The 20,194-nt window shown below is 41.1% G+C and overlaps 1 non-coding gene and 1 pseudogene across 1 annotated transcript; both read left to right on the forward strand.

Annotated features, from left to right (window-relative positions):
* Positions 1-2,737: 2,737 nt before the first annotated feature.
* trnar-acg (transfer RNA arginine (anticodon ACG)) lies at positions 2,738-2,810 on the forward strand. The gene has a single exon. It is a non-coding gene; the product is annotated as a tRNA-Arg (tRNA).
* A 4,771-nt stretch (positions 2,811-7,581) lies between these two features.
* LOC139411806 (ferredoxin-fold anticodon-binding domain-containing protein 1 homolog) lies at positions 7,582-9,042 on the forward strand (annotated as a pseudogene).
* The last annotated feature ends 11,152 nt before the right edge of the window (positions 9,043-20,194 follow it).

The raw sequence follows: 20,194 nt of genomic DNA on the forward strand, positions 1-20,194 counted from the left end.
GGTGCAGTGGGATACCCAATGGTTATCTTCTCGTCCATTATCTTGAAATATACCAATCCTCCATCGTTAAGACAATAGAAAAATCATATGGTTCATTATCTAAATATATTAAAGAGCCGGTTCGGGCTTGGCAGGTGTGATGTCATTGATGTTCGTTGTGATGTCATTGATGTTCGTGTGCGTCTAAATGTTGTCTTTTGTATGTTCATGTTTGTATTGTTAAAAAAAAAAGAACCATGCTAATTGTCTTAAATTGGCAGTGATTTCTATGGATGATTTAGTCTCTAGTTGGGATTGTTTGAAGTGATGGGGACATTTCTCAGCAGCATGCAATATAAGGGATAATATAATACTAACTCCCAAGGTTTTTTCCTTACTACTAATGACATATTTCTCATTATGTTGGAACACTGTTTTCTATATCACACAGCCCCAAGGTAGCCACAGCTCTAGTAAAATCGTAGATCCGTCTACCTTTGTACTTCCTCAGCACTGAGAGCAGAGGTAATTGCCTGTAGCCTCCCTGACATTGCTCTCTGCATTCCAATCTTCACAATGACTTCTCTCCATTTCTGCCACACCAGTTGTGTGCTGAAACTCCCAATTCTTTTCCCCATGCTTATCTTGCCCCACCGTCACTTGAACATGTTAAATAGGGCTCTTCCTTCAGCATTAAATTGATTCCATTCACTGATTTATTTGATGATTTATCATGTCTCCTCTTACACTGAAAAGTTTGTGCAAATATATAGCTTTAGTGAGATGAACATGTATCATATCCCATGGGACTGTAGCAGAATTGGTTATCATAATCAAGTACCCAGAAAGTGTGTCAAGTATTTGTATACGCAGTTTGGGTTGATAATACAGTATTATAAAAAGCTGCAAAATAAGTAAGTGGTAGTAATCAAGGTATCAGTATGCAAGGCTATGAGGGGCTATCGGCTGTGTGAAATATAACCATGGTCCCTGTCTAATCAGTGTCCTGTCCTGCAGATTGGTCTTATGCCTGAACACTGCAGCCCATAAGGGGGCAGGCTGTCTGATTGGGGCCTGCTGCAGATGCACAGTTGCTTCATAGCACCGAGCTATCTCTGGGCCAAAGCTCTCTGGGGAAACCAGGGGGACATTTTGTCCAGGATAGGATTTCATTTCCCTCAGACACAACTGGGACAGGGTGAGCAGTCCTGCTGTGTGCTGGGCTGTCTGATCCAGTCTGGTATCAGACAAATAGCAGGGGTCTCATTAGAAAGGGATAGGGAGGTCTGTGAATGAATCCTGTGGACAGAGGATGATGCTCAAACACTGTTGGCTCGACTGTAGTCTTTGCACCCAGTCTGCTTACCAAGGCTATGGCTGTTGTGTAAACTCAGTGTGTGAAAATACTGTGTGGCCAACAAATTCTTGGGATGCTGCAAACGATTAATTTATCTCTGATGCAGTGTGCCCATCAATTTACATGCCTATTGGGAGTCAGTAAAAATTGAGATGGAAAAGGTTCCAATTAGATGTTAGGTATAACACGACAAATGAAAAGTGGCCCCTGGGCAGAATATTTTTCCAACAGACATTAGTATAGTTGGTGATAAAAAAAAAAAAATGGATGAATATGACTTTTTGTACACAGGTTGTGAATCCTAATTTGGACAGAATGTTATATTTACAATTACTTCTTCGCAACCATTTGAAAATATCTGTATAACATTTGAATCTTAGTAAAAATTCATGATTGTCAAGATTTTTTTAAATAAATATTTTTATATAAATTAGGTTGGAAAACAGATACTGTTGTTGGAGAAAATTTAAATATTACAAACCAATGTTTTATTTAGTCAGGGTCTCAACTTACTTTTGAGAGTACGAATAGTAGAATACACCAGGTATTCTGCATCAGCCGTTTTTAACTTATGTCAGTCACTTGATTGACTGACAATTACCCATGTCATTTCTTAGATTGGTAGTTAGTCTAGCCAGCTATCTAAACTTGTAGTAATCGAATACCGACTGGGCATTCAGGGGACCCCCATTGATTTTGATAGTCATTCTCACTCATATTAACATGGCATAAGTCATGGCAAAATGTGTAGAATTGTATGTTTTTTTATTATTTTTTTATAGCAAAAATGTATCTCTGCCCTATAGCAAATGGGTAGAATTGCATGAAATAAGTTGTGAAACTGCAAAAAAAAATATATATCTGCCCCATGGCAAAATGTGTAGAATTGCATTACATTTGTTATAAAATGTCAACATTTTCTTTCTGGCCCATGGCACACAATGTGTAGAACTGCAGGAAATTAACTGTAAAAATAACATTTCCTCTCAGCTGTCAGCTGGCACTAAAATGTTTTGCGGTGAGGAGGGGAGACCCCAACCAAATCTAGTTTAGAGCCCCCAAAAAGCTAGAGTCGACCCTGCTGATCTAAGTATCCGACTCAAGACAAATGCGTTTTTCTTCTGCGCTGTTTTGAGCATTTTCTTCACAGCGCACGAAGACATTCTCTTGCCTAATGTATATTCCATCACTTGTCTGGGCACAAAAAGTCGTCCTAAAAACAGAGTTGTACATGATCAGGTGTGTTTCCGTCAGGGTAATTTCTGATGATGAAGCCTATTGTATTGTTCTGTAATAAAATGATTGGTTATAATTACCATAACAATCAAATTACCGTCCGTCGCCAGGAAACTATATGTGACCAATGAGAGGAAAGCTACAGCGGCGCCACTTACGAGCAGTGGGCTTGTGGCGCAATGGATAACGCGTCTGACTACGGATCAGAAGATTCTAGGTTCGACTCCTGGCAAGCTCGTGCATTTTGTGAATGTCTGTATATGTATAAAATTAGTGATATTTTGGGAATTTGTGCTGAGTGTCTTTGCCTATATGCACCATAAATGTATTCATACACCAGTAACGGTGATGCGGAATCAATGGGCGGATTCGATTATGCTGGGTTACCGGTCTGTGACACGTGACGTGAACGGGCAAAAGCGGTGAGGGAGGAGCGCCCTCTCAAATCGAACAGTAGTCGAGTCTACGCTGCTCGATCATGTTGTCACAACAAGGCAGCATGGTGCGTCGTCCAGAAACATTCAACATAACTTTTCCATAAAATATATGTTCGAATTTTCTAAGTAGTTTTAATTGGGAAGGCAGATAAATCGTTTTCATAAAATAAAAAACAATCACTTTTGCAGGTGAAAACACTGAATCCTACTCATTAGTCGACGTACTTAATTACGTCACTTTTGTTTTGAGCCGACTTCGGCGTTGGTTTTGAACGGGGGTCACGCCATTTAGGCAGTCCGATTCCAATTTTCACCCGGTCAAAACACCCATACCGGGCGCCTGGCCCAGATTAATCGAATCCCCTCAATGTCCGCAAATTGGATACGACCAATGACCATAATAACCAATCATATTGCCGTCTGCTACCAAGTATCCAGAATTGACCAATCAGAAGGTAGTTTTGGTGTTTGTCATTCATTAGCGGGTTTGTGGCGCAATGGGTAACGCGTCTGACTAAGGATCAGAAGATTATAGGTTCGATTTCTAGCAAACTCGGTAATTTTGAGTGAGATTTGAAAATCAGCGACACTTTGTCAACATGTGCTATATGCAACATCAACAGTTCGCATTAGGCGGAATCAAAGTTCAAAACTGTAACATGCGTTGAAATTCAAAGTGAGGAGAAAAGTACATCCACGATAGATAACTTTCATAATTCACACACCAGAGGGCGTAAATTGCCATTGAAATAGTACTTTTCGGAAATACTGTACTATAGGCCTCAAACAGACAAAAATGCTTGTACTGTGTGATTCAGTATACTGCTGATATTGATCAACTCATAGTATACATGATTATTATGGTATTTTGTGGTGCTTGTTAGAAAGATTGATATTTATAGCACAGCATCTCAAGGGTGGAATGGATGCTACACATGCAGCGGAGCCTATACAGCCTTTAAGATTTATAATGTGCTCTTGCATGAAATAATTTACAACGTAATATGACATGGAAATCCTGACAACTAAAACACAGCATCCAACAGCCTATAGGCTAAATGTGATCTCTCTCTCATGTAGCATACAGTGCATTTTCCATAACGGGGGCACTATGACAAGACTCCACTATGCCCCACAAACCTGTCTCTGCCTGTGTATACCCATTAGGATTACGTGCCTTTCACTAACTATCTATTTCATTATTTATCTTTAATCTTGTTATACAACGAGGGCTGCCGTCAGCGTGCCGTATCACAATTAGTGTTACATAACCTTGCTATCCAGAGAAAGCTGAGCCCCTCTGGTAGTTCATAGCTGGGTGACTAACGAGCCAAACTGGCACGTTAGCAGACAGAGCTCTCAGTGTGTCCCCGCTCCCTTCTCACCTACCCACCCCCACACGCATTCCTCAACTGCCTTTATTGATCTTTATTAATGCAATTCAATCTCACACCCTCCTTGCCCCCCAGAGGGATGGATACCCACCTATTTTGTGTCTCGCCTGCTTTGACACAGATTTTTCCCACGGTGAGCTTGGTCCTCATTTCCCCCACTGCTCCAGGGGTTAAAGGTCTGCATCTTGCTCCACATATTGTTTACAACACTCCCCTCCCAGCGGAACTTCAACATCATCAGGTCCCCAACGTCTGAGTCCAGGGTGATTAGAAAGGTGTATGTCTTATTGCCTGAGATCTCCTCGATGCTGAGAGAAAGACAGAGAGGTACATTCACCTTGATGCATTTCCTCAGGTTTTTTTCCCAAGTTTCTTTCACACATGGGCTGCAAGTAATGAACCTGAAAAGCAGAAGAAGGGTTTGACAATTACATTGTTATTTATTAGCTGAAACAGCTCTGCATGTGAAATATACAATAGTCTTGGGCAGCCTCTTTTATAAGGACATTCAGGGGTGGGGGTGAGGAAGTACAGTATTTTCATTCCCCTCCAGAATTGTGACAGTAGGGAGGATAAACCATGTGACTCTCTACTCTTAGTGTAGATGCACGTTAATCATTCATTAGGCAATATAGAGCAGAATGGGATCAAAATGTAGGTTGGCAGGGAGTGTTCCTTTGTGATGCACACACACATCAATTATTGATATCTCCCTCTCCATTTATAGTCCTATTTCATTCAGAGGTATGAGCTGTTTCCATGTACTTCCGTTACTGCTATCCTATGTTGTACAGGGACAGAGTGAGAGCTGACTGGATGCAGTCTCTAGTGAAAGTCTACAGACCCCTTGCACAGTCTTCACATGTAGCTGACTTTAAATTCAATCTTAAAAGGGATTCAATTAGATGGATCTACACAATCTAATTATAGAAAATCTTCTAAATTAGTAAAACAAAATTAAGATGTATCGATTGTCTTCACATCCCAGAGTTATTACTTGGTTAAAGCACCTTTGACAGCCGCTACAGCTGTGAATAATTTTTAATAAGATTCAACCAACCTTGCACAGCTCCTATGGCATCATATATATCCATAGTTATTTTGTAAAAATTGCTCAAGCTCAGTAAATTAGGACGGGAATCATTGATGGACAGAAATATTCAAACCTTGTCTCTGATTTTCAAGCAGATTTAAGTCAGGGCTGAGACTGGACCATTCAGGAACACTCAATATATATTGGTATTTTGGTGAGTTTTTGGCATTAACATTTGTGTAATTATCAAGCTGAAAAATACAACTCTATCCCAGGGTTAGGTCTTCAGAAGACTACGGTGGGTTTTCCTCTAACTTTTTTTTATCTGGAGTTCACTCCTTTCATATTTCTTATGATCCTGACAAACTCCCAGTTCCTGCTGGTGACAAGCATACCCATAACATGATGCTGCCACCACAATACTTAAAATTACAGAGGGTTTCACTCTGATTTATGTTGTATTTGATTTGACCCAAGCCTGTAGTTTTTAATTTAGTTATTTTATTTGCCGTGTTGTGTTGCAGAATTACTTAACGGCCTTGTTGCAAACAGAATGGATGTTTTTAGTGGAATTTTTAACAAGCTTCCTTCTTTTCACTTTGTCATACAGGCCAGTAATGTGGAGTGAATGCAATGTTGTTGATCCTCTGTATTTTCAAGTATTGTGGCAGCATCATGTTATAGGTATGTTTGTCACCTGCAGGGACTGGGGAGTTTGTCAGGATCAAAAGATATATGAAAGGAGCAAAGCTCAGATAAAAAGTTAGCGGAAACCCTGTGTCAGTTTTCTGAATGTATAACATACAAATGTTACACAAATGTTAATGCCAAAGACACACCAGAATGGCTTTTCTAGAGGTGTTAAGCGTTCCTGGTCCAATCTACGATCTAACTTAAATTTACTTGAAAATCAGAGTCAAAGTTTAAATATTAGTGTCCATCAATGATTCCCAACCAAATTTACTGAGCTTGAGCAATTTAATCAAAAACAATAGACATATGTTGCCCTAAGAGTTGTGCGAAGGGGCCTGGTGTGGTGTGATACTCACAAAGTGATGGGCATTTCAGGGCAATCCTCATTTGTCCCAGTGAGAGAGATGGTGAGAATGGGCTCAGTCTTCTCTATCTGGTTGACAAATTTAATCCTGAACTGGTAGTGGTAGACTGCAGGGAGAATAAGAGAGTTGAAGTCAGGAAAGACGACATGGACAAGACATACCAAATATAAAAGTGCATAATATCTTCATCATCTCTAAACTGTAATGTTTTCAAACTGAACCTATGTAGCTGCTCCAAAATACACTACTGTTCAAAAGTTTGGGGTCACTTAGAAATGTCCTTGTTTTTGAAAGAAAATGTAAAAAATTGTCCATTAAAATAACATAAATTGATCAGAAATACAGTGTAGACATGGTTAATGTTGTAAATGACTATTGTAGCTGGAAACGGCTGATTTTTAATGGAATATCTACATAGGCGTACAGAGGCACATTATCAGCAACCATCACTCCTGTGTTCCAATGGCACGTTGTGTTTGCTAATCCAAGCTTATCATTTTAAAAGGCTAATTGATTATTAGAAAACCATTTTTCAAATATGTTACCACATCTGAAAAACTGTTGTGCTTATTAAAGCAGCAATTAAACTGGACTTCTTTAGACTGTTGAGTATCTGGAGCATCAGCATTTGTGGGTTTGATTACAGGCTCAAAAAGGCAGAAACCAAGACCTTTCTTCTGAAACTCGTCAGTCTATTGTTGTTCTAAGAAATTAAGGCTATTCCATGCGAGAAATTGCCAAGAAACCTAAGATCTCGTACAACGCCGTATACTACTCCCTTCACAGAACAGCTCAAACGGTCTCTAACCAGAATGGAAAGAGGAGTGGGAGGTCCCGGTGCACAACTGAGCAAGAGGACAAGTACATTAGTGTGTCTAGTTTGAAAAACAGACGCCTCACAAGTCCTCAACTGGCAGCTTCATTAAATAGTATCCGCAAAACACCAGTCTCAACGTCAACAGTGAAGAGGCGACTCCGGGATGCTGGCCTTCTAGGCAGAGTTGCAAAGAAAAGCCATATCTCAGACTGGCCAATAAAAATAAAAGATTAAGATTTGCAAAAGAACATAGTCACTGGACAGATAACTATGCCTAAGAAGACCAGCGTCCCGGAGTCGCCTCTTCACTGTTGGCGTTGAGACTGGCCACCACCCCCCACTTTTGCCATGTCATGTGGATACCTGGACCACATATTAAGATGTGCCTTTTGTTAAATTAATCAGGTGATAAATGAAGCGCATGATGGGAGGACACACACTGACCTACCACATACCTGCTGAACTATCACATTACATACACAGGTGTTGTCTCTCCTCTAGTTCTAATCATCCCGTCAGGTTGGTTCAGGCCTTTCTGGTTCAGGCCCTGGAGAGGGAGTGGCCTGTCTCCGTGGTTACAGAGCCCCTCCCCCTGACCATACACTCCTCCCCCAGAGACTAAATGCCTGTTGCACTGAGATACAAGACACACACACACATTGCTACTGGCTACACCCCACCCACACACACACCCTCGGATGATCACGAACACATAGACACTTGTGGACTTACTGGCAGACACACACATATCCTACAACTCAGAAGATGAGGGAAGGGAGAGAGACTGTAGCAGCTATGGTAAGGAGTGTGTAGGTGAGGGAGAGGTCAGTGTGTGTGAAGGTGAGGGAGAGGAGTGCGTAGGTGTTGGGGGAATACGTGCTGCGTCCTTCTCTACTGCTTCAGATGTAGATACTGAGAGAGGGGAGAGAATACAGAGAGAAAGAGGAGTTTCTGCATGGTATGAGCGGCCTAGTCTTTCAGAGAGTTCACATCAGTCCCTGGTCCTCGCCTGCCTTCCACCAGCTCCTCGTCTGGGGAGCATGGCCCAAAGCCTTTCAGTCAGTCCCTGACCTGGGACAGAGTCTGGAGCGTCTGCTGACCCCCTAAGGGCTTTCCCTGGCTGAGGAGCAGGGGTCTCTGGCTGGCGGCCGAGCCAATGGGACGGCTAGGCCGGGTGTGGGCTGATGACCTCACTGATGACGTCAGTGTGTGTCTGAACCTTGACCTCCTGGCGTCACTGGTCTACTCAAATTAAATCAAACTTTATTTGCCACATGCGCCGAATATAAGTGTAGACTTTACCGTGAAATACTTACTTACAAGCTCTTAACCAACAGTGCAGTTCAAGAAGAAGAAAATATTTACTAAGTATGCTAAAATAAAAAGTAATAATAAAAAGTAACACAATAAGAGTAACAATAACGAGGCTTCTAGGCGGGGCCAGACAGGCAGGAGGCAGACTTTCATGCTCTAGTCAGAGAGGCCAGTAGAGAGACGGTAGAGGATGTTACACTCATAAACACTTACACACCCCCTGACATAACACACACCTACACACACACACACCTACACACAGACCAACACACACCCTGACATAATACACACTAGCTATTGTTACAGACTCACCTACTGCTCACACACACATGCCCTCTGACACACACACACGCACTCAAACTCCACACATACCTGCAAAGCCTGCTGTCCACACGCATGCATCTCACCATCAGGTAGTGTCTGTCTGTGTATGTGAGAGATGAGTGCAGTGTGGTAATATGCTGTAGCAACACTTTCCAGACACTGAAGCTAGTGGTTGGTGTCCGGATGGTGTTGGTGTCCGGATGGTGTTGGTGTCCGGATGGGGTTGATGTCCGGATGGGGTTGATGTCCGGATGGGGTTGATGTCCGGATGGGGTTGATGTCCGGATGGGGTTGATGTCAGGATAGGGTTGATGTCAGGATAGGGTTGATGTCAGGATAGGGTTGATGTCAGGATAGGGTTGATGTCAGGATAGAGTTGATGTCAGGATAGGGTTGATGTCAGGATAGGGTTGATGTCAGGATAGGGTTGATGTCAGGATAGGGTTGATGTCAGGATGGTGTTGATGTCGGCAGCAGATAGCCTAGTGGTTAGAGCGTTGGGCCAGTAACCGAAAGGTTGCTGGATAAAATCCCCGAGCTGACAAGGTAAACATCTGTTGTTCTGCTCCTGAACAAGGCAGTTAACCCACTGTTTCCCCAGTAGGCCTTCATTGTAAATAAGAATTTGTTCTTAACTAACTTGCCTCGTTAAATAAAGGTTAGAAAAGTGAAAAGGAGACTGGGATAGGACTTTAATTGGCATCAGAGGAGGAGAAGCTTTAAAGTGGCTGTTATTGGCTGTGCTCCACAGCAGATTAAGTATTTTTCAATAAAGCCACAGTCTCAGATTTCTAAGCTCCTGTCACTACAACCTTACCAAAGTTCCAGAGACTTTACCTCATCATATCAATCAAATTCATTTTATAAATCCCTTTTTCAGCATCTTTCACAAAGTGCTTCTACAGATACCAAAAAAACTGTCCCCTTGATCTGAAATGGATCCTAGACCCTTATTTCCTAGTGAGATCTTGTCATGGCATATATTGATCAAAGTGTGTCCCAACTAATATGGTCTTTGCGTCAAACTAATATGGTCTTTGCATCAAACAATGTAACATGCCTACAATTCCCTGCTTGTTTCTTCCCATGAGATTTTATGGTGTTATTGACCATGGACTCGTGTTCCAGAAAGCTCTTATGCAAAATGTTATTCCTGGTTTTGTACAGTACAGTACAATGCCATGAAGTTAACATGTATTACTCTAGGCTCCTGCCTGTGCCAACTACACGCTTTCCTGCTTGTTAAGTTCTGACATTGTACAGTATTTCCTAAATGCATGGAAGAGTGGGTTTTGTCTGTAAGGGACATGGGACACCATTGTGTGCACTTACGTTTGTAGGGCATGTGAGAGCGGGTCTTGTGGTAGAGCTTCTTGCCGGCGACACTGTGCACCCTCCTGACGTTATAGCCCAGTGTGTTGCATTTGTTCTTGCGGCAGTCCAGGCAGGTACCCTTCTCAACGGCATTGTCATCACTGCATCTGTAGGCCAGGATCTGCTTGTCTTTGTTCAGAAGGGAGTCGATGAACAGGTAGACTGAACGCTCATGGGCACATTTCACTGTCTGCTCAAAACCTAGGAGAGAAACAGTGGAAATGTGAGTGGAATTTAAAACGGGGGCAGGTAATAAGACTGTAACACATGTGAATTGAGCATTCAAACTTTGGACTCAAATGTTCCCCTTTGTGATCAGGTCACTGCATCATTCTAGCCCTGGTTAAACTAAACTGGGACTGAGGCTTTTCAGAACTGTATCTGTGCCAGCCTTCAATATTTTCCTCTCCTCAGAATACAGACTACGCCTTAACAAGATCCTGATTATACTTTTTAGTTGGTCATTATTTGGGGATTGGTCATTACCCCCAAAGCAGATCTGTCATAATGTCCTGTCACTTCTCTGGGTAAAAAGGCCTGTCAACCTCTTTATGTCTGTGAGCTGACTGATCTGAGACCTGTCTTCAGGCCTGCTTCTCCTGAGGAGATCTCGTCATAGCCTGGAGGCAGAATGCAGAGTGGACGGGCTGAGGGAGACATATTTGGCTAATTAACTCATGAGGATGACAGATAATGTGCTTCTGTGTTTCATGTAAGAAAAAAAACAGTTTTTGATTGAATCCCCTGAAATCCCACTACCACTTACTTCTGACTATTGGGAATTCTATTCATATTCAACAGAGCAGCGTGAATATAAGATGAGGCACTGCTTTCACACGATACTGCTTTATTATTTTAGTTTGTGCCTCTCTGCAAGGTAAATGGTAATGGTCTACTTTGATCAAAAATAGCTCCTTCTCCTTAATATACCCTACCAATACTTTTCTAAATGCCAAATGACCCTCCCCACTCCACCACTGTGACAGACTCAACATTGATTCCATGCAAGGCAATATGTTCCATTAAGCTCTGGAAAGGGTGGCATCCTGGTTGGAAGTCACCATCGTTGGGGTAGAAGTCAACATGTGCCACAGGCTGCTTGATGCCCACACTCAGCCCCATGCGTTCTTGAGTGTAGGTGTGGATGGCATCCACAAATAGGGCATCATCAGGGGACAGTCTGTCTGATGCTGCCATGCCCTCAAACATGGGACCTGCTGGATCCAGACCTGGACAAAGAAACACAAAGGATCTCAGGCTTTTCACCAGAGTGCCATTAGACTTGGATACTTCTATACGAATTGTACTCAAATGCATTATTTAGCCAGGAAATGGTGTGACAAAATATTTACAGAGAGTAGAAAACCTCACCAGTGATTTGTCCAATCTTCCCGCGCCCTCCCAGGTAGCTTCCAGAAAATCCAGAGATGTGAGCACCAAGACTGTATCCAATCAGATTAACTTTCTCTGCAGGAAACTGGTAAAACTCCTGACACACAAAGATTGTTATTATTTTAGTGTTGATGTGAAAGGGAGGTGATGATGTGACATTAACATATTTTGTAGGAGACATATTATATCTCCTAAAGAGGTTGTCTTATTGTTTGGCCCTGTCCGGGGGTGTCCTCGGATGGGGCCACAGTGTCTCCTGACCCCTCCTGTCTCAGCCTCCAGTATTTATGCTGCAGTAGTTTATGTGTCGGGGGGGCTAGGGTCAGTTTGTTATATCTGGAGTACTTCTCCTGTCCTATTCGGTGTCCTGTGTGAATCTAAGTGTGCGTTCTCTAATTCTCTCCTTCTCTCTTTCTTTCTCTCTCTCGGAGGACCTGAGCCCTAGGACCATGCCCCAGGACTACCTGACATGATGACTCCTTGCTGTCCCCAGTCCACCTGGCCGTGCTGCTGCTCCAGTTTCAACTGACCTGAGCCCTAGGACCATGCCCCAGGACTACCTGACATGATGACTCCTTGCTGCCCCCAGTCCACCTGACCGTGCTGCTGCTCCAGTTTCAACTGTTCTGCCTTATTATTATTCGACCATGCTGGTCATTTATGAACATTTGAACATCTTGGCCATGTTCTGTTATAATCTCCACCCGGCACAGCCAGAAGAGGACTGGCCACCCCACATAGCCTGGTTCCTCTCTAGGTTTCTTCCTAGGTTTTGGCCTTTCTAGGGAGTTTTTCCTAGCCACCGTGCTTCTACACCTGCATTGCTTGCTGTTTGGGGTTTTAGACTGGGTTTCTGTACAGCACTTTGAGATATCAGCTGATGTACGAAGGGCTATATAAATAAATTTGATTTGATTCTTATCATTTCTGTCACACAAACAGTACTTTGCTATGACAGTCCTTGTTGAACACATTGAACACTTTCCTGACTCTCACCTGAAGCCACTGTAGCAGGAATGCTACGTCCTCCCCCACTGCCCTAGTATTCTGGGCTGCGTTAGGGTAGTTCATATTTGCCTGTAAAAGCCAATCAGTAACGATCAAATTGACATCTCCAAGACTGGTCTTCAGAGCAGAAGCAAGAACAGGCACCCAGCTCTCCATCAGAGCATTTATCTTGGAAAAAGAGAAACGGGTTTTAGTCTCATTTGAAGGGTTGCAAAGGGAGGGTATCTTACTGGAATCCTTCTAAGTTTACCAGTAAACACAGAATTTTGATAACCTTCAAGGTTTTTGGGGGAATTTTATCATATGATATCTAGTGGCCTTTTTGGGTTCTCCAGATCATCACACGTGTACCTAATTATTTCTGGCCCTCTACGTGGCCTCATCACATGTCAAATATATAACAAATAATCAAATACCATAGTTTTAAAATAAAAAATAGAATGACAAAGCTGTAAAACTTTATCAGAAATATAAACCATCAATTTAGTGAATACCATTGGTGTTTAATAAGAGGGTTTCAGCATGAAACATCCTTTTATTTATTTTTTTATACACTTGTATTTATTTTAATATGTCAATACGTATTTTGTCACCAAACTTGTAGCAGTTGTGAAAAGGTAAATAGTTGGAAGAGTTGCAGAGGTAATTGAAAATAATGGCATTGCTGATTAGTTGCTTTTCTTAATTATATTTCTTAACATTTTTATCTTGAAACATAACCACTAGAAACTCATGGATAATATGGACACAGACATAAAAAAACTGAAGTCGGAAGTTTACACCTTAGCCAAATACATTTAAACTCAGTTTTTCACAACGTGTGACTAGAATCTGTGTATTCCTTGTCTAGTTTGACCATGAGTGGACACTAGACTAGAGACAATTCCAATATAAAGTATAACTTTGTGTGGTGATGCTGTAATCCAGCTTTCATTTGTAATTGCAAGAAATATGAGTTGGGAAACAGTCCTTAGAGATGGTAGATTTTTTTTGTTCATACAACTGACGGTATGTTTTGTATATTTTATATTAATATTTTATATTAATATTAATCTTTTATACCTATTTTTTAAACATTTGTTTATATTTTATATGCAGTGTTTGTTTTTATTTTCGCCAAACTCTCCCTCCACATTGTTGTCACTTCAGCCACAACAATGATAGTATTGTAGTAGATCCTTCACAACAGTAATATATTTTACATCTAACTAGCACTGTTAGTATCTTCATTCTCAGAATTGGTCATTTCACAGTCACCAAAAACTGTAATAATCTAAAATGAAAAAATATATACAAAAATAAAACATTTTCCTTAAAGTATAATTTCTTTAGATTACTAACGTTACTGTCCCCACTACAACAAAAATACTTACATTTTGTCCTTGAAACATGTAATTTAAATACTGTAGAATTCCATTCATTCCTATGGAGGACTGGTCCTACTGGGGAGTGGCCAACCGGGTGCTACAAAGCCTCTCAATGGCCAATACACAGCATCAGCAATCCAGAGTTTATATACATCAATTGTTTCCACCCAGGGGCAGCAAATATAGTTAAGTACCTCTTTGTATTTTATAAAGTATGGCCTGTAGTCTTTATAGTAAGGCTTAAAAATATTTTGGATTAACACCCAACCCAGGTTTGAAGTTCCTTATAAGTGACAAATCAGACACTCACCTGTTCCACTTCCTTTGATTCTCCTGGCATCACCCAGGTGATAAGTGAGCAGCAGGCAGCACAGGACTCTGAGCAACTGGACCAAAGCCATGGTGTCGACACAGACTCCCAGGTAATCCTACACACACTTCAGGTGAAGAGCACAGCAGCTGAATAAGGTGAATAGAAGAGGGGAGTTGGAATTATTTAAGCAGAGTGTGAACTGGAGGTGAGACCCTCACTGAAGACATGTGCAGGGGTTGATTCATGAAGTCAGAGTGGGCTTGAGAAGAGAGTAAAGAACACTTTGCACTCAGAGTAGGAAAAAGTAGGAGCAGGGGCACCTGGGAAAGGGAGACAAGTCAGGTTGGCTGTCGTCCCGGATTGCAAAAGTGCAGAGGTGGGTGTTGGGTGGGTGGAAGAATGGTCTGATTGTCAGACGGTTTTGTAGCAGAGAGCAAAGATCCTGGATGAACCCAAGCTTTTGTTAGTGTTAACCATGCCTGTTATTGTTAACCATGCCTGTTAGTGTTTCCTAAGTTTACTGGAACCTTCTGGAAAAAAATGTCTTCATTTGTCAGTTCTATCTCATCCTCCATTGTCTTAGTTTGAATCAATATCTCTTCAACAAAAGGGATAAAAGCACTAACAATCTTAGTTCTACTATTTCAACTTCTGTTTGCTTTGTGTCTGTGTTTATATAAATCACTATGGTTATGGTTATTTCAGTTATGCTAGTGGCTGAGTTCTTCAAAAGTAATTTAGAACACCATCCAGCAAAAAAATCATAATACTTAAGGTATCTGATCTGGGTCTAAAATCTGACGAATTGCCAAAATGGTATCAGTTTCAAAGAAATCATACGAACAATCATATATTTTGTCTGTTCCACTTTACAATGTACTCTGTCTCAACTTACCTGATTATTTACCTCAGTTTTTGCAGAATCCTGGAAGTTGGGCTCCTGGTGTACTTTATTTCGCTCTGTCTTGGTCCAATTTGTCTTGGTCCAATCCCAGTACACATCCCACTGGGCACAAACTGGTTGAATCAACTTTGTTCCAACGTCATTTGTGAAGTGGAATCTGTGTAAAATTGATTGGATTAGCAAAAGGTTTTGTTTTGAGGGTGAGATAATGTCATCATGTTAATACTTGAGGTGTGTCTTCAACTTGATTGGAGTCCACCTGTAGTAAATTCAATTGATTGGACATGGTTTGGAAAGGCACACACCTGTCTATATAAGGTCCCACAGTTGACAGTGCATGTCAGAGCAAAAACCAAGCCATGAGACAACTATCTCTGCAGCACTCCACCAATCAGGCCTTTATAATCGAGTTGCCAGATGGAAGCCACTCTTAACCAAAAGGCAAATGACAGCCCGCTTGGAGTTTACCAAAAGGCACCTAAAGGACTCTCAGATCATGAGAAAAAATATCCCTACGGTGAAGCATGGTGGTGGCAGCATCATGCTGTGGGGATGTTTTTCAACGGCAGGGACTGGGAGACTAGTCAGTGTCATGGGAAAGATGAACGGAGTAAAGTATAGAGAGATCCTTGATGAGGAGCGCTCCAGAGTGTTCTGGAACTCAGACTAGGGCGAAGGTTCACCCTGCAACAGGACAACGACCCAAGCACACAGCCAAGACAACACAGGAGTGGCTTCGGGACAGGTCTCTGAATGTGCTTGAGTGGCCCAGCCAGGGCCCGGACTTGAACCCGAACGAACATCTCCGGAGAGTCCTGAAAATAGCTGTACAGCAACGCTCCCCATCCAACCTGACAGAGCTTGAGAGGATCTGCAGAGAAGAATGAAACTCTCCAAATACAGGTGTGCCAAGTTTGTAGCGTTATACCTAAGACGACGCAAAGCTAATCGCTGTCAAAGGTGCTTCAACAAAGTACTGAGTAAAGGGTCTGAATACTTATGTAAATGTAATATTTAAGTATTTTATTTTTTACAAATTTGTAAACATTTCTAAAAACCTGTTTTTGCTTTATCACTATGGGGTATTGTGTGTAGACTGATGATGTGGGTAAAAAAAACTATTGAATACATTTCAGAATAAGGCTGTAACGTAACAAAATGTGGAAAAAGTCAAGGGGTGTGTTACGGTTTTCTTCGGTCGAAGGAGAGGTGGACCAAAATGCAGCGTGGTTATTTCGATACATGTTTAATAAAAGATAAATATGAACAAAACAAATAAACGTGAAAACCTAAACAGCCTTATCTGGTGAAAACAAACACTGAGACAGGAATAATCACCCACGAAACACTCAAAGAATATGGCTGCCTAAATATGGTTCCCAATCAGAGACAACGATAAACACCTGCCTCTGATTGAGAACCACTCTAGGCAACCATAGACTTACCTAGACAACTCTACTATACCACAATCCTATAACCTACAAAAACCCCAAGACAAAACAGACCACATAAATAACCCATGTCACACCCTGGCCTGACCAAAATAATAAAGAAAACACAAAATACTAAGAACAGGGCGTGACAGGGTGTGAATACTTTCCGAATGCACTGTAGGCCTAGAGTTTCAAGCTTTGGTTTATTTCTGAATTACTTAAGTTAATAATGTTGGATTCATGTCTCATCTCAAGGACTAAATCAAACTTTATTTAATGTGCAATAAATAAAAGGCTGATTTCATTTAGTCCTATTCTTTAACTTAGATTTTTGGTTGAGCTGTAGACGTGAATCCAACATATCAATTATTAACATGTAGACAAACTGGAAAGCCTAACTAAGTCAGTGGCACTGATAGAACTATATCCAAGCAGAAGATACATCTCCTTCAAATGTTGATGTTTGGTTGCGTTGTCATCCAAACACAATTCAATATAACTTTTGAAATATGGTAAATAGCCTAAAGTTAAGGCATCTTTCAAACTAATGTAACAGTATTTATTCAGTCTTAAAATGAGTAACACATCCATGGCCTCATTTTAAAGTTACTGTAACTATAAATGTTTTCTTATGTAATCATAGAAAGCATGCATGTTCAAGATCCCAGCTCTGTGGAGATCTTCACAATTGCTGTAACAATTACTGTAATAATCTGCCCAAAGTCTTGAATGTCATTTATCACTTGCAACATGTATAGTTAATGTCATTTTAACTGCAATCCAGGTAATTTGTTTGTGCTATTAGATGACGCACAGTGATAACACATTAAAACCGCTACGGGATTGGTGTACCCCCGCGGGACGGTTGAGCTAACTTGCGCTAATGCGATTAGCATCACGTTGTAAGTAACAAGAACATTTCCCAGGACATGGAGATTTCTTATATGGGCAGAAAGCTTAAATTCTTGTTAATCTAACTGCAGTGTCCAATTTACAGTAGCTATTACAGTGAAAAAATACCATGCTTTTGTTTGATACATTCACATCTGAAGATAAATAATGGACTTACATTCAGTAATCTTGCTCTGATTTGTCCTACATTTGATAAAATGTAGCATAGTTTTGATAAAATAAATTGTTATATCACAAATGTAGGAACTGGGTTCTACAGTTTGAACCCCGCTGTGTCTGAGGTCCTGTTTGAACCCCTTGCTTCAGGTCCTGAGCTACATGTAGTGAGATTATAGACAGGTTATCTGACAACATCCTGAAAAACTATGTGCACGCTTCAATGGGGCACAAGGACGTATGTTGTTGTGATTCTGGATGGCCAGATAGCGAGCAACAATGACAAGAAGCTGCCATGTGGGGAATCGTAGGTGGTTTGTTTCAGTTAGTTTTTTTTACCTTGTTCTTGATACCATTTCTTGTTTTGAGGTATTTTGACTGATGCCACATCTATGCTAATATGGCAAGCTAGCAAACCAACAACTATAACAATGTATTTTAGAGATAACAAGTGCTCATTGTGCACATGTATTTATGTTTTCAATAAACATTGTGACAGAATATAGTTGACATGTTTGCCCCATAGTTGCTCACTTGTCGTTTTTGTTGCTAAACAACCAACCCATCTATAGTATGAGTGTAGCGGGGTGCGTAATTGGCGGCAGAGAAGTCAGGCGCAGGAGAGCAGAACTGGGTAATAACCGGAGATTTATTAGGCAAAACCAACGGCATCCAGAACAACAAGATAAATGGGCACAAAAATAACCTGTCGTGCGCTCACGGGGAACGTGCACAAGCACTACAATAAGCAATCCCACACAAAGACATGGGGGGAACAGAGGGTTAAATACACAACAAGTAAATGAGGGAATTGAAATCAGGTGTGTGGAAAAACAAGACAAAACAAATGGAAAATGAAAAGTGGATCGGTGATGGCTAGAAGACCGGCGACGCCGAGCGCCGCCCGAACAAGGAGAGGACCCGACTTCGGCGGAAGTCGCGACAATGAGACAATATACAAATGTTTTTGAGAAAGATAATTTGAAAAATAAAACGTTGTTGAGTAAATTAAAGGTTATTTGTTGATGTAAAAATCAAAATGTACTGATTTTAAGTTTGTGTCATATTTGGGGTAGGGTGGGGTTGCAAGAAATGATTGCGAATAAAAATGGGGTTCCACTGGTGTGGGTCATTTAACTCTGGAGGTGACAAGGTTTGCAAATTAAAATATACATTTCCCAAGTTTGTTTGGAGAGCTATGGTATATAAACATGATCTATTCATTTCAGTTTATATGGAGACAATGTTTTATCAAGCAATGATACCCAGTTGTTAACTTAAACAAAGTAGTGTATTGTACTTCTGTCTGAGCTCACGTCTTTAGATTAGATGACTAGCGGCAGAGCCCAAAGAGTTAAAGAAACATCCTGTGTCATCTGTGATGTCAGCTGCAGGTTAACCTATGGTAAGAGCAAACAGAATGAACCTTTGCTTTTTCAAACACAGGCAGTGCTTGTTTGCTGTCACCTGACCCATGTCAACCTACAGTTGTACCACCTGTAAAGAGGGGAAGTGGACCCCTGCCTCCCCCACTGACCGTGACTACATACAGTCAGTCACCTGTTTGATCAAGGATACACAGGTCTTTGTTACCTGTGTTGTTAGCTCTGTGACCAACAGTACACTGAACCGTGGGATGTAAAGCATATTGTACAGGTAACTGACAAAATAAAGGAAACACCTGAGTAAATGAGGGATACAAAGTATATTGCTGAGCTGACATATGGAATTGTTCTAAGATGGTCATACTAGCTATTTAATTTTGAATTTTAGGACCCCTTTAGGTATGTACACTACCGATCAAAAGTTTGGGGTCACTTAGAAATGTCCTTGTTTTTGAAAGAAAAGCAAATGTTTTGTCCATTAAAATAACATCAAATTGATCAGAAATACAGTGCAAACATTGTTAATGTTGTAAATGACTATTGTAGCCGGAAACGGCAGATTTTTAATGGAATATCTACATAGGCGTATAGAGGCCCATTATCAGCAACCATCTCTCCTGTGTTCCAATGGCACATTGTGTTAGCTAACCCAAGTTTATAATTTTAAAAAGCTAATTGATCATTAAAAAACCCTTTTGCAATTATGTTAGCACAGCTGAAAACTGTTGTTAGGATTAAAGAAGCAATTAAACTGTCCTTCTTTAGACTGTTGAGTATCTGGAGCATCAGCATTTGTGGGTTCGCAAAACATCCAGTCTCAACGTCAACAGTGAAGAGGGGACTCAGGAATGATGGCCTTCTAGGCAGAGTTGCAAAGAAAAAGCCATATCTCAGACTGGCCAATAAAAATAAAAGATTAAGATGGGAAAAAGAACACAGACACTGGACAGAGGAACTCTGCCTAGAAGGCCAGCATCATGGGGTCGTCTCTTCACTGTTGA

The sequence above is a fragment of the Oncorhynchus clarkii genome, chromosome 6 (assembly GCF_045791955.1).
Source record: "Oncorhynchus clarkii lewisi isolate Uvic-CL-2024 chromosome 6, UVic_Ocla_1.0, whole genome shotgun sequence".
NCBI classification, from domain to species: Eukaryota; Metazoa; Chordata; class Actinopteri; order Salmoniformes; family Salmonidae; genus Oncorhynchus; species Oncorhynchus clarkii.